Source organism: Quercus lobata, chromosome 5 (genome assembly GCF_001633185.2).
Source record: "Quercus lobata isolate SW786 chromosome 5, ValleyOak3.0 Primary Assembly, whole genome shotgun sequence".
Lineage (NCBI taxonomy): Eukaryota > Viridiplantae > Streptophyta > Magnoliopsida > Fagales > Fagaceae > Quercus > Quercus lobata.
Window position 1 is genome coordinate 38,026,723 of NC_044908.1, and position 10,548 is coordinate 38,037,270.

Sequence of the window (10,548 nt, forward strand, 5' to 3'; positions counted from 1 at the left end):
ACTTCAAGAAACTAATTCAAAATAAACTAGCAGCAATTCAAAATGAGAAACAACCAAAACTCATCAACAAGGTCAAGAACTTGAATAAGGTGAGAAACAAGATTGAAATGAAGAAATTTTCTTACTAGAAATGATATGACTGAAAAATTTTCCTCTTCGTGTACTGAGAAATCTTTTTTTTTTTTTTTTTTTTGAGCCAGGAGCAGGAAATATAATGAAAATAAAAGATAGTCAAACTTATCTTAAAACCAAAGCTCTGATACCAAAATGATATTAACTTCACCAACAATTGTGATGAAACCCGAAAACAATGATGGTTTGGAACCCCAAGATCGTGTAGACAAGATTTGTTGAGCCTTAACTCGTCACCTAACCAGATGAGAACCAAGACTACGATAGAATTGAAACACCACACCAAGAATTCCTAAGAATCTCTCAAGAATCAAAGGTGATAAGTTTGGTTGTTTGAACGCCACAAGATTAACTTGATAAGTTCAAGAGTTCTTTTAAGAACCAAAAGGATCACAAGACTCACAAGGAGAATAATTTTCTGAATACCAATCTGTCTTTTTAAAAATTCGTACTACTAGATATATACTTGGAACAACCCTCCAAGAATAGGTAAAATCATAATTACAACTTCAAAAACAACACAAAAATTAATCTAATCAAGTTCCCACGTTTTCTAGTTTTCTAGGACTTCTAAAGGCAGTCAAAAATTGCTAAATGACTAGAATTAACATGCCTAGCCAATACCAAGACATCTTCCCATTTAATATCCTTGGAACTTAACAAATTCACACCCTTTTATGGTGAGACCAGCAATACCAAGACATCTTCCCATTTAATATCCTTGGAACTTAACAAATTCACACCCTTTTGTGGTCAGCCCATGCTGGTTGCGAATTTGCATGCATTAGCTTCTTCAATTGCTTTGATGACATGGACTAAGCCTTGATTATTATTTGAGCCCATCTTGGTCTTTTTAGAATCAGCCCAATTCTCTTGGACTAGCCCATTTAGTGCTTCCTTGAAACGTTTGGCTCTAAGTCTTGTAATTGGGCCACTAGAAAATGACAAAGGATCTGTTGCAAATTCAGCGTCATTTCCACTTGTATGATCAGCATATCTAGCTCCTTGGTGTGCATCACTATCCCCCTCTTGAGAAGGATTTGTCCTCAAATCATCACCTACATCAAAAGGAGACAAATCAACAACATTAAAGCTTGCACTAACACCATACTCACCGGGTAAGTCTAGCTTGGATAGAAATAATGCCCGAATGATGTTTTTAAATTTTTTTTTTTAATTTTTTTTGTTTTTTTTTGGAATTCTCTATCCCGGGTCGGGTAGGAATGGTATTCAAAACGAAAATTTTTTTCACTCTTTCTCGGCCTATCTCAGCTCGGTTTGGAAAGAAATATTGCTGGAATGATGTTTTTTAATTTTTTGATATTTTTTCCTTTTTTTTTTTTCATTTTCTTGCCCGGGTCAGGTAGGAACAAAATTCAGAACGAAAATTATTTTTTCTCTTTTTCGGCCTATCTCTGCCCAGTTTGAATAGAAATATTGCTAGAATGATGTTTTTTTAATTTTTTTTGAATTTTTTTGCCATTTTTTTGGGAATTTTCTAACCCAGGTATGGTAGGAACGGAAGTCAGGATGATTTTTTTTTTCCACTTCTCGGCCTATCTGAACCAGTTTAGATTGAAATAATGCCGGAACGATGTTTTTTAATTTTTAATTTTTTTGCTATTTTTTTTTTTTGGAAATTTCTTGCCCGAGTCAGGTAGGAACAGAATTCGGAACGAAATTTTTTTCTCTCTTTCTCAGCCTATCTATGCCTGGTTTGGATTGAAATATTGCTGGAATGATGTTTTTCAATTTTTTGAAATTTTTTACCATTTTTTTGGGAATTTTCTAGTTCGGGTCGGGTAAGAACGGTATTCGGGATGAATTTTTTTTTTTTTTTTCTCTTTCTCGGTCTATCTCAACCCGGTTTTGATAGAAATATTACCAAAATGAAGTTTTCTAATTTTTGGAAATTTTTTTGCTATTTTTTTTGGAATTTTCTAGCCCAGGTAGGAACGGAATTCGAGACAATTTTTTTTTTCCTCAACCTATCTCAACCCGGTTTGGATAGAAATAATGCCAGAATGAAGTTTTTTAATTTTTTGAAAATTTTTGCTATTTTTTTCAGAATTTTCTTGCCTAGGTTGGATACAAAATTTGCGACGAAATTTTTTTTTTCTCTTTCTCGGCCTATATCAGCCCGATTTGGATAGAAATATTGCTGGAATGCTGCTTTTTAATTTTTTTGATATTTTTTTTTGGGATTTTTTCTCCCGGGTCTGGCTGTAATGGAATTCGGCACAATTTTTTTTTTTTTTTTTTTTTTTTTTTTTTTTTTTTTTTTTTTTTCTCTTTGTCAACCTATCTCAGCCCGGTTTGAATAGGAATAATGCTAGAATGATGTTTTTTTAATTTTTTGAATTTTTTTGCTATTTTTTTGGAATTTTCTAGCTCGGGTCGGGTAGGAACGGAATTCGGGAAGAAATTTTTTTTCTCTCTTTCTTGGCCTATCTCAACCCGGTTTAGATAGAAATATTGCCGGAATGATTTTTTTAACTTTTGTAATTTTTTTGCTATTTTTTTTAAAAAAATTTAGCCAAGGAATGGAATTCGGGATGAAAATTTTTTTTCCTCTTTCTCGACCTTTATCAACCTGGTTTGGATATAAATAATGCTAGAATGATGTTTTTTAATTTTTGGAATTTTCTATCCAGGGTCGGGTAGGAACGGAATTTAGAACGAAATTTTTTTTTCTCTCTTTCTCGGCCTATCTCAGCCCGGTTTGGATAGAAATAATGCTTGAGTGATGTTTTCTAATTTTTTTGCTATTTTTTACGAATTCTCTATCCCAGGTCGGGTAGGAACGGTATTTCGAATGAAAATTTTTTTCACTCTTTCTCGGCCTATCTTAGCTCAGTTTTGATAGAAATATTGCCAGAATGATATTTTTAAATTTTTTTGATATTTTTTCCTTTTTTTTTGGAATTTTCTTACTCGGATCTGGTAGGAACGGAATTCAGAACGAAAATTTTTTTCTCTCTTTCTCGGCCTAGCTTAGCCCGGTTTCGATAGAAATATTGCCGAAATGATGCTTTTTAATTTTTTGTATTTTTTTTGGTATTTTCTAGCCTGAGTCAGGTAGGAACGGAATTCGTGATGAATTTTTTTTTTTTTTCTCTTTCTCAACCTATCTCAGCCTGGTTCTGATAGAAATATTGCTGGAATGATGTTTCTTATTTTTTTTAAAATTGTTTTACTATTTTTTTCTAAATTTTTTCGCCTGGTTCGGGCAAAAACGGAATTCGGGACAATAATTTTTTTTTCTCTTTCTCGACCTATCTCAGCCCGATTTGGATAGAAATATTGCTGGAATATTTTTTTAATTTTTTGAATTTCTTTGCTATTTTTTTTGAAATTTTCTAGCCAGGACCGAGTAAGAACGGAATTCGGGATGAAAATTTTTTCTCTCTTTCTCAGCTTATCTCAGCTCGGATTGGATAGAAATATTGCTAGAATGATATATTTTAATTTGTTTGCTATTTTTTTTTTTAATTTTCTTGCCCGGGACGGGTAGGAACGGAATTTGGGACGAATTTTTTTTTTTTTTCTCTTTCTCAGCCTATCTCAACCCGATTTGGATAGAAATATTGCCTGAATGATATTTTTTAATTTTTTGAATTTTTCTGCTATTTTTTTGGAATTTTCTACCCCGGGTCGGGAAGGAACGGAATTCAGGATGAAAATATTTTTCTCTCTTTCTTGGCCTATTTCAACCCAGTTTAGGTAGAAATAATGCCGGAACGATGTTTTTTAATTTTTTTGCTATTTCTTTTGGAATTTTCATGCCCGAGTCAAGTAGGAATGGAATTCGGGGCGAAATTTTTTTTCCTTCTTTCTCAATTTATCTCAACCCGGTTTGGATAGAAATAATTCCGGAATGATGTTTTTTAATTTTTTGAATATTTTTACTATTTTTTTTGGAATTTTCTAGCCCAGGTTGGGTAGGAACGGTATTCGTAACGAAATTTTTTTCTCTCTTTCTTGGCCTATCTTCGCTCGGTTTGGAAAGAAATATTGCCAGAATGATGTTTTTTAATTTTTTTGGGAATTTTCTAGCTCGGGTTGGGTAGGAACGGAAGGCGAGACGAAAATTTGTTTCTCTCTTTCTCAGCCTATCCGAACTCGGTTTGGGTAGAAATATTGTTGGAATGATTTTTTTAATTTTTTTAATTTTTTGCTTTTTTTTTTTTTGTAATTTTCTAGCCCAAGTCGAGAAGGAACAGAATTCGGGACGATAATTTTTTCCTCTCTTTCTCGGCCTCAACCTGGTTTGCATAGAAATAATGCCAGAATGATGTTTTTTGATTTTTTGAATTTTTTTTTACTATTTTTTTGGAATTTTCTAGCCTGGGTTGGGTAGGAACGGTATTCGTAACGAAAATTTTGTTTCTCTTTCTCGGCCTATCTCAACTAAGTTTGGAAAGATATATTGCCGAAATGATGTTTTTTTTAATTTTTTGATTTTTTTTTGCTATTTTTTTGGAATTTTCTAGCACATATCGGGTAGGAACGGAATTCGGGAAGAAATTTTTTGTTCCCTCTTTCTTGGCCTATCTCAACCCGGTTTGGATAGAAATAATGCTAGAATGATGTTTTTTAATTTTTTGAACTTTTTTACTATTTTTTTTTTGGAATTTTCTAGCCCAGGTCGAGTAGGAACAATATTCGGAACGAAATTTTTTTTTCTCTTTCTCGGCCTATCTCAGCTCTGTTTGGAAAGACATATTGCTGGAATGATGTTTTTTAATTTTTTGAATTTTTTTTACTATATTTTTGGGAATTTTCTAGCCAGGGTCGGGTAGGAACGGATGTCGGGACGAAATTTTTTTTCTCTCTTTCTCTGCCTATATGAGCACGGTTTTGATAGAAATAATGCTGGAATGATGTTTTATAATTTTTTGAATTTTTTTGCTATTTTTTTTTGGGATTTTCTAGCCCGGGTCGGGTATGAACAGAATTCGGGATGAAAATTTTTTTCTCGCTTTCTTAGCCTATCTCAACCCTATTTGGATAGAAATAATGCCAGAATGATATTTTTTAATTTTTTTTTTTAATTTTTTTGCTTTTTTTTTTTTGAAATTTTCTAGCCTAGGTCGGGTAGGAATGGAATTCGAAACAGAGATTTTTTTCTCTCTTTCTCGGCCTTTCTCAGCCTGGTTTGGATAGAAATAATGCCCAAATGATGTTTTTAATTTTTTTTTTATTGGAATTCTCTATCCCGGGTCGGGTAGGAACGGTATACGGAATGAAAATTTTTTTCTCTCTTTCTCGGCCTACCTCAGCTCGGTTTGGATAGAAATACTGCCAGAATGATGTTTTTTAATTTTTTGATATTTTTTCCTCTTTTTTTTTTTCGGAATTTTGTAGCCTGAGTCGGGTAGGAACGAAATTCGGAACGAAATTTTTTTTTCTCTCTTTCTTGGCCTATCTCAACCGTGTTTGGATAGAAATATTGTTGGAATGATGTTTTTTAATATTTTGAATTTCTTTGCTTTTTTTTTTTTTTGAAATTTTCTAGCCCGGGTCGGGTAGGAACAGAATTCGGGGCGAAATTTTTTTTTTTCTTTTTCAGCCTTTCTCAGCTTCGTTTGTATAGAAATATTGCTGGAATGATGTTTTTTAATTTTTTGAATTTTTTTGCTTTTTTTTTTTGGAATTTTCTCACCCGGGTTGGGTAGGAATGGAGTTTAGGAAGAAATTTTTTTTCTCTCTTTCTCGGCCTATCTCTGCTCGATTTGGATAGAAATATTCCCGGAATGATGTTTTTTAACTTTTTGAATTTTTTTGCTATTTTTTTAAAAATTCTTTATCCCAAGTCGGTTTGGAACTGAATTCATGATGAAAATTTTTTTCTCTCCTTCTCAGCCAATCTCAACCCGATGTGGAAATAATGCCAAAATGATTTTTTTTTTTTTAATTTTTTGAATTTTTTTGGAATTTTCTAGCCCGAGTCAGGTAGGAATGGTATTCGGTTTTTTCACTCTTTCTCGGCCTATGTCAACTCGGTTTTAAAAGAAATATCGTCGGAATGATGTTTTTTAATTTTTTGATATTGTTTCCTTCTTTTTTTTTGGAATTTTCTTGCTCGGGTTTGGTAGGATTGGAATTCGGAACAATTTTTTTTTTTTCTCTTTCTTGGCCTATCTCTGCCCAGTTTCAATAGAAATATTGCCGGAATGATGTTTTCTAATTTTTTGAATTTTTTTTTGCCATCTTTTTGGTAATTTTCTAGCACGGATCTGGTAGGAACGGAAGTCGAGACAATTTTTTTTTCTCTTTTCTCGGCCTATCTGGACTCGGTTTGGATAGAAATAATGCCGGAATGATATGTCTTAATTTTTTTGAATTTTTTTGCTTTATATTTTTTTTGGAATTTTCTTGCCCGAGTTGGGTTGGAATGGAATTTGGGATGAAATTTTTTTTCTCTCTTTCTCGACGTATCTCAGCCCGGAATGGAAAGAAATATTGCCCGAATGATGTTTAAATTTTTCGAATTTTTTTGCTATTTTTTTTGGAATTTTCTTGACCGGGTCGAGAAGGAACGGAATTCAGGACGAAAATTTTTATCTCTCTTTCTCGGCCTATCTCAGCCTGGTTTCGATAGAAATATTGTTGGAATGATGTTTTTTAATTTTTTGAATTTTTTTGGAATTTTCTCGCCCGGGTCTAGGAAGAACCGAGTTCAGGACGAGAAATTTTTTCTCTCTTTCTCGGCCTATCTCAACTCGGTTTGGATAGAAATATTGCCGGAATGATGTTTTTCCATTTTTAAAATTTTTTTGGAATTTTCTAGCCTAGGTCGGATAGGAACAAAATTCGGAACGAAATTTTTTTTCTCTCTTTCTAGGCCTATCTCAGCCTGGTTTGGATAGAAATAATGCCCAAATGATGTTTTTTAATTTCATTGCTATTTTTTATGAATTCTCTATCCCAGGTCGGGTAGGAACGGTATTCGAAACGAAAATGTTTTTCACTCTTTCTCGGCCAATCTCAGCTCGGTTTGGACAGAAATATTGCTGGAATGATATTTTTTAATTTTTTGAATTTTTTTGGAATTTTCTAGCCCGGGTCGGGTAGGAACAGAAATTACCTTTCTCAGCCTATCTCAGCCCGATTTGGATAGAAATAATGCCCAAATGATGTTTTTTAATTTTTTTGCTATTTTTTACGAATTCTCTATCCCAGGTTGGATAGGTACGATATTTGGAATGAAAATTTTTTTCACTCTTTCTCGGCCTATCTCAACTCGGTTTTGAATGAAATATCACCGGAATGATTTTTTTTAGTTTTTTGATATTATTTCCTTTTTTTTTTTGGAATTTTCTTGCCCGGGTCGGGTAGAAACGGAATTCGGAACGAAATTTTTTTTTTCTCTTTCTTGGCCTATCTCTGCCTAGTTTCAATACAAATATTGCCAGAAATGATGTTTTTTAACTTTTTGAATTTTTTTTGCCATCTTTTTGGTAATTTTCTAGCCCAGATCTAGTAGGAACGGAAGTCGGGACGATTCTTTTTTTCTCTTTTCTCGGCCTATCTGGAGCTGGTTTGGATAGATATAATGTCGGAATGATATTTTTTAATTTTTTGAATTTTTTTGCAATTTTTTTTTTTGGAATTTTCTTGCCTGGGTCAGGTAGGAACAAAATTCGGGATTAAATTTTTTTTTCCTCTCTTTCTCGGCCTATCTCAGCCTGCTTTGGATAGAAATAATGCTGGAATGATGTTTTTAATTTTGTTGATAACATTTTTTGGAATTTTCTCGCCCAGATCGGGTAGGAACGGAGTTCAAGTGGAATTTTTTTTTTTCTCTTTCTAGGCCTATCTCATCCCGATTTGGATAGAAATATTGCCGGAATGATATTTTTTAATTTTTGAACATTTTTTATATATTATTTTTTTGGAATTTTCTAGCCCGAGTTGGGTTGGAACTGAAATCGGGATGAAATTTTTTTTCTCTCTTTCTTGACATATCTCAGTCCGGATTGGATAGAAATATTGTCGGAATGATGTTTTTGAATTTTTTGAATTTTTTTGCTTTTTTTTTTTTTTTGGAATTTTCTTGCCCGGGTCGAGAAGGAACGGAATTCGGGACGAAAATTTTTTATCTCTCTTTCTCAGCCTATCTCAACCTCGTTTGGATAGAAATATTGCTGGAATGATGTTTATGAATTTTTTTTGGAATTTTCTCGCTCGGGCCTAGCAAGAACGGAGTTCAGGACGAAATTTTTTTTTCTCTTTCTCGGCCTATCTTAACCCGATTTGGATAGAAATATTTCCAGAATGATATTTTTAGATTTTTAAATTTTTTTTTCTATTTTTGTGGGAATTTTCTAGCCCGGGTTGAGTAGGAACGGAATTCGGGACGAAAATTTTTTTCTCACTTTCTCGGCCTATCTCAGCCCAGACCAGATAGAAATATTGCCGGAATGATATTTTTTAATTTTTTGAAAGTTTTTTTTTTTTTTTTTTTTTGATTTTCTATCCCGGGTCAGGAAGGAACGGAATTCGGGGCGAAATTTTTTTTTTTTCTCTTTCTCGGCCTATCTCTACCCGGCTTGGATAGAAATATTGCCAGAATGATGTTTTTTTACTTTTTTTGGAATTCTCTAGCCCGGGTCGGGAAGGAACGGAATTCGGGACAAAAATTTTTTTCTCTCTTTCACGGCCTATCTCTACCTGGTTTGGATATAAATATTGCCGGAATGATGTTTTTTAATTTTTTAAATTTCTTTGCTTTTTTTTTTTTTTTGAATTTTCTAGCCCAGGTCGGGAAGGAACGGAGTTCGGGATGAAATTTTTTTTTCCCTCTTTCTAAACCTATCACAACCCAGTTTGGATAGAAATAATGCCGGAATGATGTTTTTTTGATTTTTTTGGCTATTTTTTTTGGAATTCTCTATTTCGGGTCAGGTAGGAACGGAATTCGCAACTAAATTTTTTTTTTCTCTTTCTCGGCCTATCTCAGCTCAGTTTGGATAGAAATATTGCCGTAATGACGTTTTTTAATTTTTTGATATTTTTCTGCTATATTTTTTGGAATTCTCTGTCCCGGGGTGGGTAGGAATGGTATTCGGAATGAAAAATTTTTTCACACTTTCTCGGCCAATCTCAGCTTGGTTTGGATAGAAATATTGCCAGAATGATTTTTTTTTTTAATTTTTTGATATTTTTTCCTTTTTTTTTTAATTTTCGTGCCCAGGTCGAGTAGGATCGTAATTCGGAAAGAAAATTTTTTTCTCTCTTTCTCGGCCTATCTCTGCTCGGTCTGGATAGAAATATTGCCTGAATGATGTTTTTTAAATTTTTTGTTATTTTTTTGGGAATTCTCATGTCTGGGTCGGATAGGAATGGAATTAGGGAATTTTTTTTTTTCTTTTCACTATTTCCGAGTCTATCTTAATCCGGTTCAAATAGAAATAATGGTAGAATGAAGTTTTTTAATTTTTTGAAAATTCTTGCTATTTTTTTGAGAATTTTATTGCCTGCGTCGGGTAGGAACAAAATTCGGGAGGAAATTTTTTTTTTTTTTTTCTCTTTCTCAGCCTATCTCAGCCTGGTTTGGATAGAAATATTGTTAGAATGATGTTTTTCAATTTTTTGAATTTCTTTGATTTTTTTTTGGAATTTTCTCGCCCGGGTCAGGCAAGAACGAAATTCAGGACCAAATTTTTTTTTTCTCTTTCTCGACCTATCTCAGCCGATTTGGTTAGAAATATTGCTGTAATGATTTTTTTAATTTATTGAATTTCTTTGCTATTTTTATTGGAATTTTCTAGCCCCAGTCGGGTAGGAATGGAATTCGGAACGAAAATTTGTTTTTCTCTTTCTCGGCCTATCTCAGCCCGGATTGGATACAAATATTGCCGGAATGATGTTTTTTAATTTTTTGAATTTTTTTGCTATTTTTTTTTTTTAATTTTCTTCACCAGGTTGGGTAGAAATGGAATTCAGGACGATTTTTTTTTTTTTTTTTCTCTTTCTCGGCCTAGATCCGGTTTGGATAGAAATAATTTCAGAATGATGTTTCTTAATTTTTTGCAATTTTTTTTTGGAATTTTCTAGCTCGGGTCGGGAAGGAATGGAATTTGGGATGAAATTTTTTTTTTCTCTCTTTTTTGGCCTATCTCAACCCGGTTTGGACGGAAATAATGCCGGAATGATGCTTTTTAATTTTTTGGATTTTTTTTTTTTTTTTTTTTTTTTTTTTTTTTTTTGGAATTTTCTAGCACGGGTCAGGTAGGAATGGAATTTGGGACAAGAATTTTTTTCCCTCTTTCTCGGCCTATCTCAACTTGGTTTGAATATAAATAATTCCAGAATGATGTTTCTTAATTTTTTGAATTTTTTTACTATTTTTTTTGGAATTCTCTAGCCCAAGTCGAGTAGGAATGGTATTCGAAACGAATTTTTTTTTTT